We start from the raw sequence: 16,220 nt of genomic DNA, 5'->3' as shown, positions 1-16,220 counted from the left end.
CTATTCAAAGAGCCACTGGGGGGGGGGGGGCGAGTTGTCCCATTGAGACCTGCCCACATTTGGAAATCAAAAACCCTGACATTTATGTTGTCCGCTGTGTGTGCACTCCTCACGGCACTCCTTGCGGCACTTATAAGTACTATAAGCTACCTCACCTCCTTGCCATGAAGCTCTCTGGTAAACCTAACCATCCTGCATGATATGGACAGCCTGTAATGGGCCTCTCTGTAATGGGGTAGCTTGCAGCAGTGATCTGATCAGTCTAGAGTGTAAAATCTGGCAACAAATCCCAACTAAAACGGATCTGCATGCCCATACCCAATAACCATGAGCCTAGGAGTTAAATCTGAAAGCGCTGCTAAGGAATACGGTCAAATGCACAGATATGGGGAGATATGAGGGTTGGCTGTATGGGGGGTGGGGAGATCTCCTTCATGATGGCGAACTGACATGACTTGTCTGTGGGATAATTCCTGATGGTACGAATTATGTGTAGAGCCATAGGGCACTGGCAAATGCTGCCAGAGTAATTAACATTAGGCATTTTTCTGATGACTGTCCAAAACAGGAGAAAGAGGAAGGCCCATTGCCACATTCTAACTTACACTTCTAGATTTCATGCACAACAGAGAGCTAAAGGCTAAGGAAGGCTTAGGACTGGGAGATAGATTTGGATACACTGACAGATACACATCAAGGCACAATATACAGTTACCTTAATAATATTTTGAGTGATACATGGTTCAAATGTATGCAGCATAACATACTGCACAGAATATACCTGACCCCAGTGAGACTCCCAAAATGTACCAGGCTGCCCCAGCCTTAATTATTAGATGTAAGAATTAGGGTGCAGGCATACTTGTGATAGGACTGGTCTGTCCTACAACATTTATGGCAGGGTGTGCTGATAAAGATATGTGATGTGGGAGCTATTATCTGTGGAACTGTACATACTCACCCACACCGCTCTCCCCCAGACCTGCCTACATTTGGAAAACATATACCCTGGCATGTTTGTGGCCCACTGTGCATGTAGACCTCGCTGCACCGATAAGTACTATAAAATATGCCCTCACCTGCTCGCCACACCTTATGTTAAATAATAAAAGGGGGCATATAAATATATATAAATATCACAAAAACAAAGTTTCGACAATGCTCCGAGCTCCGGAAACAATATCCTCTTTATTCAAAAACAGCCCACTGAGCGGAGGCCCCCTACTGATGGCACGTTTTGTCCTACTCCGGCTTCGCCCAAGTGTATATACACGCACACACTGTGGGATGTCCTAACCGACTTTTGCTCTGCCATGCGGCATCACTGTGTTCTGATGGTGCCAGAAACATCCAAAAGGCCGCAACACCCTTGTGTGCGCCAAATCCTCTGGAAATCAGGCTTTGCAATGCACAAAAAGATAACTTCCCAATCTGCCACACAGGTTGACAGTGGTGGAACAGAGATCTCACTTCTGAAACATGTCACTTGGCTCCACAACATGTGAAGATGGAGTACAGATGGAAAAGCAGTGCTTGGCTAAAGGAAACCCCAAATCTTGCTTTAAATTCTTTTTTCTTTGTTGCTGAAACTGCAGAATGTCGGTACAAAACACCCTCAAACATCCAAAATTCTTGCTGGTTGCTACAATTCACTTAGTGCAAGAAACCATTGTGAACTTACAATGTCCTGAAAAGCTGAAAGCATCAAGGAATTTCCACAGCAAAAGTGGCTCTGTGGATCAGTCAAAATCTGGGTGCGATACCCTCGGCTGCCTGAATGACAGCTGTCAGGGGCCTGCCGGATTAAAACTTTAAACATGTATAAGCTAAAATCAAATGTTTGCAAGCTAAGAGGCCTATCATTGAAAGTAACCCATCTTGTAATTGTTTTGATTCCATGGTTTAAAATCTTGAAGAAGTATTTAGCTGTGATTTGATCCCACAAGTTTGTTGTAAGCTAAGGAAAAATGTAACAGAATTAACATTTAAATTTAAGCCTGGCAAAAGCAACCAAACTGGAATAACAGCTTTCCTCACAGAGGCAAGGCCACCCCTCCAGCTCCCTCCACCAGGAAATCACACCTAAGTGATAATTATAGGGTGGGGGATGAACCTGGTCTGCAGTGGGGAAGGAAACAATGAACAGCTGCAAAGTAGGAAAGGCTAGGTGTGAAGACCGTCGTAAAATGCCCTCTGCCAAGAGAACAGGGAGGAGACTGCTCCTGAACTGAAGGAGGGAGACAAAAAGAGGCAGAGACAAACAGCCATCTGTGGCTGGACATTCACAAAGAATATTTTGTTTGAATACCTATAACTTGCCACTTAAAATTGTCAAAAACACAAAAATAACAAAATCGTAAATCTAATTTTTGGCTGCACATTTCAAGAGGCGACAAAATCGTGTGACATAATTTGGAGGGAAACGGCAGAAAATGTAATTTTACACCAAATGTGTTTCTGCTAGAAGTAGGAAACTTTATACACTTATGCCCACGCTATATGCACACACTTGTAGAAATGTGCTGATAAATGGGACATTGTGTTCCTGATGAAAAGGGTGATGTTCTGGGAAAAGCAGACACAAGATCCCACAGCTACAGGGTTTGGAGGAGTAGCTGCTGTACAAAATATGTAATCTATATATATATATGTGGTTGTTATAGAGGTTGCATGTGTGTAAATATGTATTGTGTCAAAAGTAGATTTTGTGTTCAAAAGACTAGGGGTGGACTCTAAGCTTCATAAACCCACATCATAAAGATGCCACACTGTTTTCTCCTCCTTTCAAGATAGGGAGGAGATTTTGACCAATCCCTGTCAAAGGGGCGAGCTTAGGCTAGACCAGCACACACACACTTTTTCATAGCATAAATAGGGACAGCAAAGGGCAGAAAAAACACAGGCAGATTGACCCACCATCCGAATGCAGGCGGAGCACCCTGCTGCAGAACTTTCCATCTTCCTTGCTCCAGACTCCAGAACTTGGTAAAGCAGAACCCATTGCATAGCTGAACTACTTTCAGCTAGGCCTCAATTTCCAGAACCAGAACCAACCCCACAAACCTAATGGGAACTAAAATACAGCCGGGCTGCGCTGTACTGCTTGCCTGCTGAAATAATTATCATCAGAACCAAAAAGGGCAGATCCAGTCCAATCCCATGCCATGCTGTGGCCAGAGTGCATTGCAGATCAGATCCAGTTCTGTGCCGTGCAGTGTCCAGAGCGCCTTGACGCTGCCCAAATCCGATGTGCCGAGCAGTCTGTCCTGACCAGAATCCCTGACCAGAATCCCTGACCAGAATCGTGATGGATCCGTTTAAAACATATCTAGTGAGTATCTATAGATAGAACTGTGTCACTAGCATATGTACATTGGTTTAGTCCAATCCCTATCTTAAATCCATCCTTTCTGGTCTTCAGAACCTGCATTGTTAGGAGTACTTTTGAATTGTCTCAACTCTCTAGCCAATCCCCCCTATCTTCCTCCTGTGCTAGTTTTGTTAAAACTATCTTTGCGCTGATCTTTTCTCATCTGAAGAAGGTGAGACCTCTGCAGGCAGTCATTCTGATCAAGTGGCTGTGTTCCTGTGTGGTATTCATTGTATTCATAGTTATCCTCTAGTGTACGCAACCCATTTGTCATTTTAAAAGCGCATTCCTGTTTTCCATTCTTGCGCCTATCTCAAAAAAATGACCTCCACTAAAACGTCCATAACTTCCTCAGTGTTTGTGCTAGAAACAAAATTTCAACTTCTGCTTGTATGTAACATCGACAGCTTTAAACCACATCCCAAATCCATATGGTTCTCCCGTTATCGCGATTATCGTGCAGTGAAAAGTTTGCAATGAATTTCGTTTTAGGGAAATTCTTACACGTGTAAAACAGCTTATGATTGCTCCCGACCTTAATTTTAAGATTTCAAATTGTTTCTTGGTATTAAATCATTGCTAGTGTTTGTGTGCAACTCTACAAAGCAGCTCCCATAAGAATTATAACAATTTTAGCAATTTAAACCATATTTATTGTTTTTGCCCAATCCATTTTAAAGATAACTTTAAAAGCCCTTCAGACAGCTTGACAGTCGATTCCGTTTTCTCTTGTGTTTGATGGGGGAAAGTGGGATTGTTATTTTGTTTGAATTCTGCCATTCCTGAATACCTGCTCTCTACTTCTATCTGTTTACCTTGCCTATTGGGGGGTTGAGGGGTGTGCAGGGGGAACCTTTAACCACAGTGCTATTTGATCTGCTCACAAACACTAAAGTATTATATCTGTGCTGAATTGTGTTGCTCATTATTATTCCTTGTGTATTAAAGAGATTGTTCACTGTTACATCACGCCATTGGTGATTATTGTGTACCCATAAAAACATAATGTTATTAAATTGTAAATACATAAATAAATATTTTAACTTTGCAAACCAGCCTGATTCCTGGTTCTGTGTTACCGGGGGGGGGGGGTCCAGGAGAGGGGCGTGATATGAGTGGTATATCGTTCAGAATAAAGAACTTTTAGACACAAATAAATAAGGATTTCAGTTGTGCATTACACGCTAGGCATTGACTTGGGTGTGTGCCGGATTGAAATCACTTACTCCACAAACTCACTTATGCCAAATGAACATTCAATATTAAGAATCTGAACAACTTAAAACTTCAATTGCAATTTACTATCAGTATCACTAATGCATTTTGACCTGCAAATGATGAACCACATAATATTTTTTCAAAAGTAGAGATGGGGAAGAGAGCCAAGAATAAGGACAGGGGGACATGTGCCAAACTCTGGTTGGAGGCAGTACCTGGTAAAAACACGGGCCCAACTGTGCTTTCTTGTGAAATAATACATTTGTTTTAAAATCACACACGTCTACCCGATGCCACGAGACAGTAAATGGGATTGACCTTGGAGGCACTTACTGCAGAGTTTAGAAATGAAATGACGTGCACAGGTTTTTGACCTGACTGCTGGTCAGGTGCTGTTGCCAGTGGGGTGACTGAGAACCAAAAGAGACCCTGAAAATAATTTGCAAAGTGTCCCCATATCAGCAAGCACAAACCTTTTCCTATGAGTTCATTTGGAAATAATATAGGTTATCATACAAAAGAGGCCTAGGGTGCATAGGCCTACCGGGAAATCTCCCTACAGCCCAGTCCACCACTCAGTCTGTTGCAGTGCATTTCAGGGTCCTTTTCCTTCATAAGATTAGTGTGGTAAACCCATGGTAGTTGGCCGCGTATACTGGTGATGTGCTATGGAGTGATTTACTGAAACTGTAGGGAAGAACCAGATAGCATCTAATGTTTATCATACACACAACACAAGGATAATACGAGTAATACATATATTCACTCAGAAGGTGGACCTAAAACCATATTGCTGTCCAATAGTAAGTCTGCCCGGTTCCCAGGGGTAGTAGTTTATCTTGCACTAGAGCACAGTGATGCAACTTTTTCCATAGCCTTTCTTCTGTCACAGCACTATGGTCTAGTGCAAAACCTGCCATAGCTTCAGGTGGGCATTTAGACCACCTTTGGAGTGAAGTTTGTGTTCCGGTATGCAGGGTGTGATGCAGATCATGACAAACCAACGTTGCCCTTTTACATCAAGAAATGTCTTTGCTTGTTCTTGTTTTCCCTTGAATTCCAAAAGTGTTTTCGGTGGTGGTGGTACTTCTTGCAGCTGAACCTTCTGTTTAGCGATCATGTTGTTGTCTGGTTCTCCCATATTAGTGGTGTTTCTCCACCTTTTGAGGGCTACTACAACCTGGATGATTATAGAGGGGTGGAGTAGGTGCAGTGATGGCTTACTGGAATGCAACTGGAAGGCGTGCATCTCCTTCTTACTTGACTTTAGCATATGCACAACATGCTCTAGCCAATGTTTCCACTTTTCTGCACCCCTCCCTTTCACCAAGTTGTTTACTGAGTACCAAAGTGGCGATGTCACTTCCCACGATGTCACTTCCTTCTATCTGGGTACCGCCCCCAGGAAATTCACTTAGAAAGGTGAACCCGCTATACAAGCTGTGCCATAGTGAAAGCACAAACTTCATGTACCACAGAACACTTTACAGTTTTGATTAATTCGGTTGGATTGCAGGCTCAGGGCCTCAGCAGTGCATTGTACCATACCATGGCATGTGTGATTTTAAGTTTTTTTAAAACATGTGCACTGAATTCTTTGCCTCAGGCAGCCAGGTGTGGGACCCCTGCATGCTGGGCACCCCAGAAACGTGATCTTTCTGCCCTCCCGCTAAGAAGTCTCTGGCCCAGCGAGATGAACACTGTGCTGTGGCAGTGCTGCCAGCCCAGGTGAGTTTTCTTGACATGCATTTTTACTGCCTGTATAAAATGACCTCATTGTTTTTAGTCTCTTGCGTGACCACCAGCCTTAGATCATTGTTCGCATATCATACGGGGTTTGGCCTCTGAAGCGTGCGGCGGTTCCATGGGGGGCGGCGCGTGGGAGGCTGTGGGGGGGGGGGGCTTTGGGGAGGTGGGTAACAATGCGGTAGTTTGTGTAAGCTGATCAGAGCAGTCAGTGACCTTCTGCCCCCACTTGGCCACTCTTCAATCACGAATATTGCCAGTCCGAGGTCGAGACTGTAACTCGTTGAAGCAGCAAGGGGTCCAGGCTCTCCATTGAAGCGACCCCCCAGGGACTGGTTTCCTGGCCCTCGATGCCGGGCTGCGGAGATTCCAGGCTTGTATTGTTCTCAGGAAACACTGAATGCTTTCCCATAACTCGAGCCCGTGCAACTTTTGGCCGCCTAGACTCTGCACCTATTTTTTCTTTCTCATATATTGTATTTATTTGAGATCCTGCAAAACAAGCAAAACAAACCCGTTGTCCCACAAAACCACAAATGGGATGTTCACAAATACAAATATGTCATTAAGAACAAATCTACACCCAATGTTGTTACAATCAAGACAGTGGAGTCTGTGGGCCAACTATCACTATTCATTAAAAGATTACGGCTGTGTTTTTGGTGCATACACTGGTGCTGTGTTTCTTAAGACTGTTTATTTCATCAGTGACGTTTAGAGCAAAATGACGTTTGCAGCTGCCCAGCTCTAGTCCCCCCTGATACAGTCAGTAAGAATCTGCATTTGTTACAAAATAGAACACTTATGGTTGTATAAGAAACCGCCATTGGCCAAACCAGTGTATGTTGCTTTCATTTGTAAAGTGCAGCCTCAAATGCTTCAAGAGACTTTGTGGCATGACTAAAAGACAGCAAAAGAGTCTGCATCATTACAAGGGATCTCAGTCATTAGCCACATACTTCGACTAAACAAATAGCAGAACAACAAATGCTGTTCCTGTCAAGCCTGGGACATCTGGGACTCCTTTCCTTAACTGACAACAGAATCAACCCGTTCAAACTAAGGCAAATAGAGGGTCATTTTTTTAAAAAGTTAAATTGCACACAGTGGCCCACCACCATTAGCTCTTACATGTGGGTTGATAACCTAAATGAAATGTTAAACTTTCACGAGTTCTACAGAAGGACAGAGGGGAAGTGAAGTAAACTCGGTTTTCCCCTTTCATAACGAAGTACAAACCCAAAGCGGATTCCATAGAAGTACATTTTTTTCATGCCTGCATCAAAATCTCATGCAAGCAAGGAACAGAGTGCTCGCACGAGGCAGGCGGGGGAGGTGAGCACGGCGGAGATCTTACATCCACGTTGTGCCTCTCCGCCTTGTGTCATCATACATATTGGCTGGATCTATAAATGGAGGCGCAAAAGCATTACGCTTCGCTTCTATGCCTGTATGTCCTGCACCGCCCAATGCAAAATGAGGATCAGAATGATCAAATTTCCCGAAACTACAATGCCAGAAAAATACAAAAGGAGGGAATTTTACCAAACAGACTTGTTGGTCATCTACAGCTATCAACTGCAATAGTGTGTGCACCACCATGAGCCAAAACTGTGATGTCAGGTTTCTGACACTTCGTTGTCACACATGTAACGAGATCAACATTTGTAATGCCTACTCCCTTTCCTGGTTAATCCTACCTGACTAAGCCTCAGTGGACTAAAGTAGTGATTACCGCAGATCAGATTGAAAACTGTAGTGCAGTTGTAGATGAGACCCCGTACACCTAAAACCCACCCAATAGCCTTTACCAGCATATTCTGCTGGCATTTATTGATGGCGTTACAGAATTCTTCATCAAATCTCGAGCTTGTCCTATGAGTTATTTCTAAATACCTTGGTGGCATATGTGACCCTTCTGGCCTCTTTATCTTGCTATAGTTGTTTCATGGGTAGTGAGGAAGGTCCAGCCCCGGTGCAACCTGTTCAATAACCACGATTGTTGTGGGAAAAGGATGTCTGTTTTGGGCCTCAATTTGTGCCTTCCACCTATTGGTGGATTTAAAAAGACTTCTGAGCCATATGAATTGCAAAACCCTTTCCACAGAGAAGAAACCACCTCTCTCTGTGGTCCCTCCCTCTCTCAAACACCATAATTTTGGAAATGTATACTTTTTTACAATTTCCTTTGTGGGTAGCATTGAACATTTATAGACAACTTTGGTATTACTGATCAGACCCTGGCCTGGTTGAACTCCTTTCTCACTGACTTACCCTCTCAGAACCAACTGGGGTCTTTCCTCTCTTCTATCTCTCTCTCTCTCTAGTTGTGGTGTTCCCCAGTGGGCTAACCTCTCTCTCTGGCTCTTCAACCACTAACTGGCACCACTTGCCCTCTGCATCACTACTTTCTGCTCCAATTTTCAATGTTATGCGGATGACACTCAGCTCTCTTTCAGGCTCCCCTCAGCCAACTCTGCTTCTTTTCTCATACAAGACTGACAGGCCACAATTCAGGAATGGTGTGCCACCAATGATCTCTGCCTTAATGCCAGTAAGACTGAGATCCCCTTCATTGGGACACCAGCTCCTTCCTTTCCTCTTTCTCTCTGGCTGCCTACTCGGGGTCCTCTTCCTGCTAGGATAATAACCGTGGTGTTATCTTATACTCCACCCTCTCCTTCTCTCCTCACATCTCTGACATCTCTAAGAAGTCAAACTATCAGCTGCACCTCCTCAGAGGAATTCTTCCTTTTCTCACTTTCCACCAGAAGCTCACTGTCTCCAGAGCTCTGGTTCTCTCTAGGCTGGACTATTGTAAACAACCACTTTCTAAATCTTACTGCCTCTACTTTTCAACCTTTACAACTTATCCAGAACAGGATTGCAAGACTATTCCTTTGCCTCAAGCCCAGGGATCGTATCTCTCCAGCTCTGAAATCTCTTCACTGGCTCCCAGTGGCTGCAAAGATCAACTTCAAGACCCTCTGCATTGTCCACAAGGCTTTCTGGGGCTAGGAACTACACTAGCTTACACTTCCTTACCACCATCTCTCAGAACACCCCAATCTTACTCACACTTTAGATGCAACTACATCCATTGGATAAAGAACACAAACCATTAACACCTCTAACACCACACTGCTGCTTTCCGCAATGTATGTTTATATGTAAATGTATAAAATATATGTAAATCTTTAAATATATGCACTGCATTATCTCCTTCCTGCCAAACTGTACACATGTCCTTCATTGTCACACTGTAATTATGTAATGCAATGTATAAGCAACCTGTAACCAAGATTTGAATAACCATGCTGCTCATGCGCCCTCATACCCTCGGGTCTGGTGCGCAATACAAATGAATAAACTAAACTAAACTAAACTAGCTCCAACTTTCTTTTCCAAAACATCTTCCTTCTCGAGCTCTCTGCTCACCCACCTCCAACTCACTGAGGGTCAGGCACTTCTCCAAGCAGAGAGTTGGGGGCACATTTCTCTGCTCGGCTGGGGTCTTCCTCTGAAACAGCCTCCCTGCCTCTCTCAAATGTAAGCAGAACCACCTCTGGTTCAGGAAGCAACTCAAGACCTTCCTTTTCGCTTTCGCTTTCTCTCTTCCTCTCCCCTGCTGATGCACCTGACAGCTCCATGCACTGTGACCTGGTCACCCTCTGAACTTGGGCCCACATACCTGCACGACCAGTTTCCCTCACACTGCCTCCGGGCTCACCAGCACTTATGGGTCTGTATCTGCAACCCTACTGCCCCTTCTCTCTGCAATTATGAGCAACCCGCTGGCTGCACTTGTGAGTTAAGTGCACTTCCCCCTACCCCTCCCCCCTGGCACTTCCCTCTTCCCCGGACTTGCATGATCTGAATGACACAGGGCCTAGTAAGATTGTTATGTTGTCCTCCCTTGTCTTGTCGCACCTAGAAACACTTATGTACAGGCGGGTTATAAATGCTACATCATTTCATATAATTCGTCAGATGTTGAAGGCCATCTGGTGTCTGGTAGATAAAGGCCACACCATCTACATACCTCAATACAGGAAATGGTTTAATCTTGGCAGAAAGTCCTGTATAGTTAGGCAAAACGTGTGGGGGTCAGCTGCAAAGGTGTTGAAGAGGAAGGTCACCAGCACCCATCCCTGCTTCAAGCCTTCTCTAACTTTATTTCTGGGTACAAGCCCCTTCACACACCGTTACATATACGTCTTGCAACATTCCCTTTAACTGTGGGCCCATACCTTGATATTGTAGCTTAGCTCACAGAAGGTCCTGAAGAAATGTGTCAAAGAGGAGCTAAAGTCCACAAAGCAGACATGGAATGTTATCCCACACACTTTGGGGCTCATGTTCAATGGGAGCGTAACATACATGGAAAGCATAAAAGCCTTGGGTAAGGCTTTTACGCCTTGCATTAACGTTATGCCCCATTTTCAATCATTTGTATGGTGGAGAGTGACAAATTTGCCAGTGGGGTGCCGTTTGTGTTACAGTGTAAATTTAACAGTTCCCCACCGTCACATTAGGACATGAACCTCTTGTGTAGCTGTTCAACAAACTCATGTATGTGTTACTGACACTGTTTTTGAGCCCCTTCGAAAATAAAAACCTTAGAGATTCGAAAGAAAGTTCATCTGTGTTGCCCGGGTCTCATAATGTTTCAATGGCTCATTAAGGGCTTAGGCCTATATAACTGGCGATGCTCCTCCTGGCCCAAGATGTTGATCTCCTGATAGATCAAGTAGTTTGCATAACGTCTTTCAAAGCCAATCTGTATTCATATGTGTTAGGGGGCACGTTTCTTTTGGCAACTTTCCCTCCATTGATTGCAATATAATCCACAGTGTATCTTTGTTTTGGTATCCTGGCTGTTTTTTTGTGTGTGAGCGAGGCCTTTAAAATCGCACTCACTTGCTCAAGTCATTTGTTTTGTGGGCATTGGTCAGTCCCTAAGGCTGCCAGTGAATGGTGATATTGGCTCTCATTACGAGTTTGGCGGTAACCATGCCGCTATTGGCGGCATGGCTGCCGCCGAAATCGCGTCGGGGTCCGGTCCTCGGAATGGGAACTTACCGGGCCATTCCGAGTTTGGAAGGGCCGGTAATTCCTCCCTCCAAGGACCACGACACAGTCCTTACCAATTCCCATTTCAGCCCCAATAGGGCTGAATGGGAATGGGAGAGGGAGCAAACAACGGTCCATTACGAGATGGCCCGTTGTTTGCTCACTCTTCCCCTCGCGGGACCCGGTAAGCACGCCTGGTTTTCCCAGGAGTGCTTACCATGTCCCGCGAGGGGAACTCGTAATGCGGCGGTACGGAGTGAACGGCACCGGCACCTTTTACGGCGCCGTTCACTCCGTACCGCCAGGGTCGTAATGAGGCCCATTGTCTTCCATTTGTATGTGCCTGTGTTTACACTTTGTCACACACATCATCCTACCTGGTGTATCACAGGGCCACTTTGTGTACCCTTTTCTTTCTGTCTGAAAACAGTTTGCATGCCTTTGTGATGTGCCTACAACAGGCTTATGGCAAATAACCATATTTTTCAATTTCCTCAGATGCACTACTCTGCACCATCTTTTTACCACAAACATTCTATTTCAGGAACCATATGCTCAAAATTGTTGATCCTCGTGTTTTGAGAACTGTGCTTTGCCCATATTGCTTATTGTCCATCTTCCTGTCCTCTCGGGCCAGAAACCTGCAATTAAGGCATACTTGCCAACCCTACCGATTTAGGCAGTAGGATACCGCTTTTTAAGCAGTCCTACCGCCTACCGATTTTTTGACATCAAATACCGATTTTTTTTTGAAAAAAAAAAAAAAAAAAAAAAAATTTTTTTTTTTTACATTTTTTTTTTTTGCCCATACCAGCTCGGGGAGTCTTTCAAGGGCTCCCCCGAGCTGGCGTACCGGGAGAATGCCAGGCATGCAGGCTTTTAATGTCAAAGGCACCCACGGCGGTGGGCTAAAAGCGCCCTTCCGCCGCGGGTGCCTTTGGCAAAAGGCGCCATTAGCCCCCCACCACGCCAACTCGGGGAGTCTTTCAAGGACTTCCCCGAGCTGGCGTAGCGGGAGAAGGCGCGGCATGCAGGCTTTTAATGTCAAAGGCACCCACGGCGGTGGGCTAAAAGCGCCCTTCCGCCGCGGGTGCCTTTGGCAAAAGGCGCCATTAGCCCCCCACCACGCCAACTCGGGGAGTCTTTCAAGGACTTCCCCGAGCTGGTGTAGCGGGAGAAGGCGCGGCATGCAGGCTGTTAATGTCAAAGGCACCCACGGCGGTGGGCTAAAAGCGCCCTTCCCCCGCGGGTGCCTTTGGCAAAAGGCGCCATTAGCCCCCCACCACGCCAGCTCGGGGAGTCTTTCAAGGACTTCCCCCGAGCTGGCGTAGCGGGAGAAGGCGCAGCATGCAGGCTTTTAATGTCAAAGGCACCCACGGCGGTGGGCTAAAAGCGCCCCTCCACCGCGGGTGCCTTTTGGTCAAAGGCGCCATTAGCCCCCCACCACGCCAGCTCGGGGGAGTCTTTCAAGGACTTCCCCGAGCTGCCGTAGCGGGAGAAGGCGCAGCATGCAGGCCTTTGATGTAAAAGGCGTCCACTGCGGTGGGCTAAAGGCGCCCCTCCGCCGCGAGTGCCTTTCACAAAAGGCGCCATTAGCCCCCCCACCACGTCAACTCTGGTGAGTCTTTCAAGGGCTCCCCCGAGCTGGCGTGATGGCAGAAGGCGTGGCAGGCGCCTCATTGTCATTGAATGCACCCGCGGCGGCGGGCTCATTCAATGACAATGGGCTGCTGACGCGCCCTATTCCTATCATTACCTCCTCGACTGACTATTTTTGAAACTTTAAGATTCCTACAGATTTTTGGTCACAGAATGTTGGCATGTATGTTAAGGGCATGCACATTTCCTGGGATTCAGCCTTGGATTCTCGGTCAGGGCTTTGAGTGACTGCAATTGAGTGAAACTGGGATTCGGATTGTCTGGTTCTGACCTACATTTCTCCCAGGGGATTTCTGTTGCTGGGCAGATGAGGGGGAATCTGGCTGACTATGATTTGACCGCCACTAGCTGTTTGGATGATTCCAATCCTTCTTATTGGAGGACTGGGGTACCCCCATCCTGAAATTTGGGTAAGTGGAGAGTGTCTGGAGCATTATGGAGGATGCCACTGGAGCCAAGAATCCAAAGAGAAAAGATAATGCTCGGAAGTCAAGGAGAATACAGCAGAAGCATCAGGCAGCCCCAAAGCCAATCACTGGGGATCCTCAACTCCCTCTTCCCATACTCAGTTGGGACTAATCAGTCTCATGTTCTGCAATACAGTGCTGCCTTCGATGGACATTGGAAGTGTCCCTTGAACCTCCAGGAGGTTGGCCATCCACTGTAAACGCACCTATATGCCGAGTTAGAGCTTGCAACTCTGCAAGTATTCAGTTTGTGGCCCACGAACTTCAGCAGCAGCTCTCTACTTTGAAGAGTGTCCTGTCAGGATCAGATTTTCCAGTGTTGCCAAGTCCTGTGCCTGCCAAGCCCACCATCTCACATCACCTGCCCTGTGTCCTGGGTGTCTTTCTTATTTGTGGGAAAATCATTGGTCCTCGTCCAAGTTTGAGTGCCCTTTTTGACAGTGCTGCCCGAACAAGCAGTTTTGTGTGGTGCAACACAGACAGCACTCATATTTGACCAGGACTCACTGGACTATATCATGTGGCATGCAGGAACCTACTTCCATTATTGCAGGTAGTCAATTAACATTGGGTAGCTTCACCACATAGTGGTAGCCAGCGGTCTGGGGAGGCAATTGGAATTCCACCACATTTCTCTCTGGTGCGGTATTGTGCATTGGAGGGAATAAGATAGTCTTAGGGGAGGGACGGGCCTCACAGGGAGATGTCCCACCTATAGGTGGGGCAGTAGAATGTGGGGGAGTTGAAGAAGCTTAATCAATGCTCTGTGCTTGGTGGAAGATCTTAAGAAGTTTAAGGGATGGATAAACACTGTGAAATGGCATAAAAAACTTAAAGTGCAGATGCATCCTTTGAAAAACCTGAGAACCTTCATGGGTAGTGCCAGTCTAAGGGAGGGCCCATGAACCTTAGGGTTGACTATGAATGGTGAAAAAACAGAACATCTTAGGGTGGATGCACTCTGTGGGTGAGCTTGAGAATTGTAAGTGCTGGCTGTGTCATGAGGGAGAACCCATGTATCTTGGTGGGTGGCTGTGGCATGTAATAAACCTTAGAAACTTAAGGGGTGAAGACTAAGAACCCATATGGGGGTAGCTGTACCCTGTGGGAGAACCTGAGAACCTTAATGGGTGGTTGTGAGGAATTCAACCATCTGCACAGGGAGAGTACGCTCGCCAGGTTTTTTCAAGACCAACCTCTGAGAAATGAGTGTGGCCATTCTGCAACCATTTCATATGCTTCCTGCACCAAAAACACAGTCACCGGTATTCTGGGAAGACACAGCCTACTGGCGCCATCCTCCCAGTCATATTCACATGGAATCTGACAACCCCGTGTACATCAAAGCATTCCAAGAAGGGGGAAGGCACACCTTCCTCCAGCCGTGAGCAAAATATCGAAGGTTCCATGGATCTGCATTCGTTTGTTCTCCGGCTGGTGGCAGTGCATACTAATGAGAGATAATTGAGGATAGCCTGCTGAGTGGGCTTGGTTGCCAGAGAGACAACAGGAAGGCAGGACTAACACCCCTTGTGTGCAATGTGTCAACTTGAAGCTAGTTCCCACCCATCTGTATGAAAGGCAGTGAAATACATGTCTGGGTCCACTATTTACTGTAGGCAAACCCCTGCAGAGCTGAACCCTTTCAGAGGGGAGAGGTATGTGGTTTGGGGGAGACAGAAAGTCTGCTCCCAGCGCATACTTCAAGGGAAAACCTGTGATTTAATCAAGAGTCACAGAGGGCTCAGTTAACCAGAGAGACACTTTGATCTACAACAGACAGGAAGATGGGTGGGACTTAGGTATATGTTGTCACCCCTTTTTCTGTCCTGTTGCAGAGCACTCTGGTCCTGACCTCATGCATAACAGAAGATTGTTGGTGGGGACCCAGGATTGGTTCATTAAGGTAATCTTAGTCTACATCAATCACTGGAGCCCATTTGGCTTTAAAAGAGGGCTGAACCCCTCACTTAGCAGATCATCTGAATACTTTGTAAGGAGTGAGAAAGACTCATTTGGACTCGAGCTGAAGGTGTAGTCTACCTTACATCTTCTGCCAGTGAAGGAAGGCCAGGAGTTCCAAGAGGGAAGCAATATCCCTCCCTTAAACATCTCCCAGGGAACAGAGGGAGAGACTGGACTCAGAGGACCCGTCCAGAACTTCCAGAACCGGAACCCAGCCAGCATACAGTGTGCCTTGCTAGTTTCTGACAGCAAGCTTCCTAGATGGGAAGTGCCTGAGAGTCTCTGGACAAAGGACAAGGCTGTAGCCTGCTAGCACCCTACTGAGTTTTAGGGCTGTCCGCCTTGAAAGGACACAAGCCCTGCAAAGAAGCTAGGAGGAGTGCCACACAAGCATCATCCAGCATCCATTTTTTTAAGGACATTTTTTGAGACAGTTGAGTCCTCGAACCACATCAGGCTGCACCGCTGACTGTTGTCATGCCGCCGTAACCAGAGCCGTCCGAGACTCCTCGACCAGCATTCCAGATCCGCCAACTAGTACAGAGACAACGATTCTTGGCACTGAGCGGCCGTTCCGGACAACCAGCAGATGTCCCTCCAGCCTCGCTTGTCGGACTGCCTCCCACCTGATATCACAGCTGTCTCCCGCCTCTAACTCTGTCTCACGGGCTGCATAGCGCCCTGGAACTGCCTTGATGCTGTCAATCACCACAAACTTCTTC

Source organism: Ambystoma mexicanum, chromosome 11 (genome assembly GCF_040938575.1).
Source record: "Ambystoma mexicanum isolate Mex_15411 chromosome 11, UKY_AmexF1_1, whole genome shotgun sequence".
NCBI lineage: Eukaryota > Metazoa > Chordata > Amphibia > Caudata > Ambystomatidae > Ambystoma > Ambystoma mexicanum.
This window is presented reverse-complemented; position numbering follows the sequence as displayed.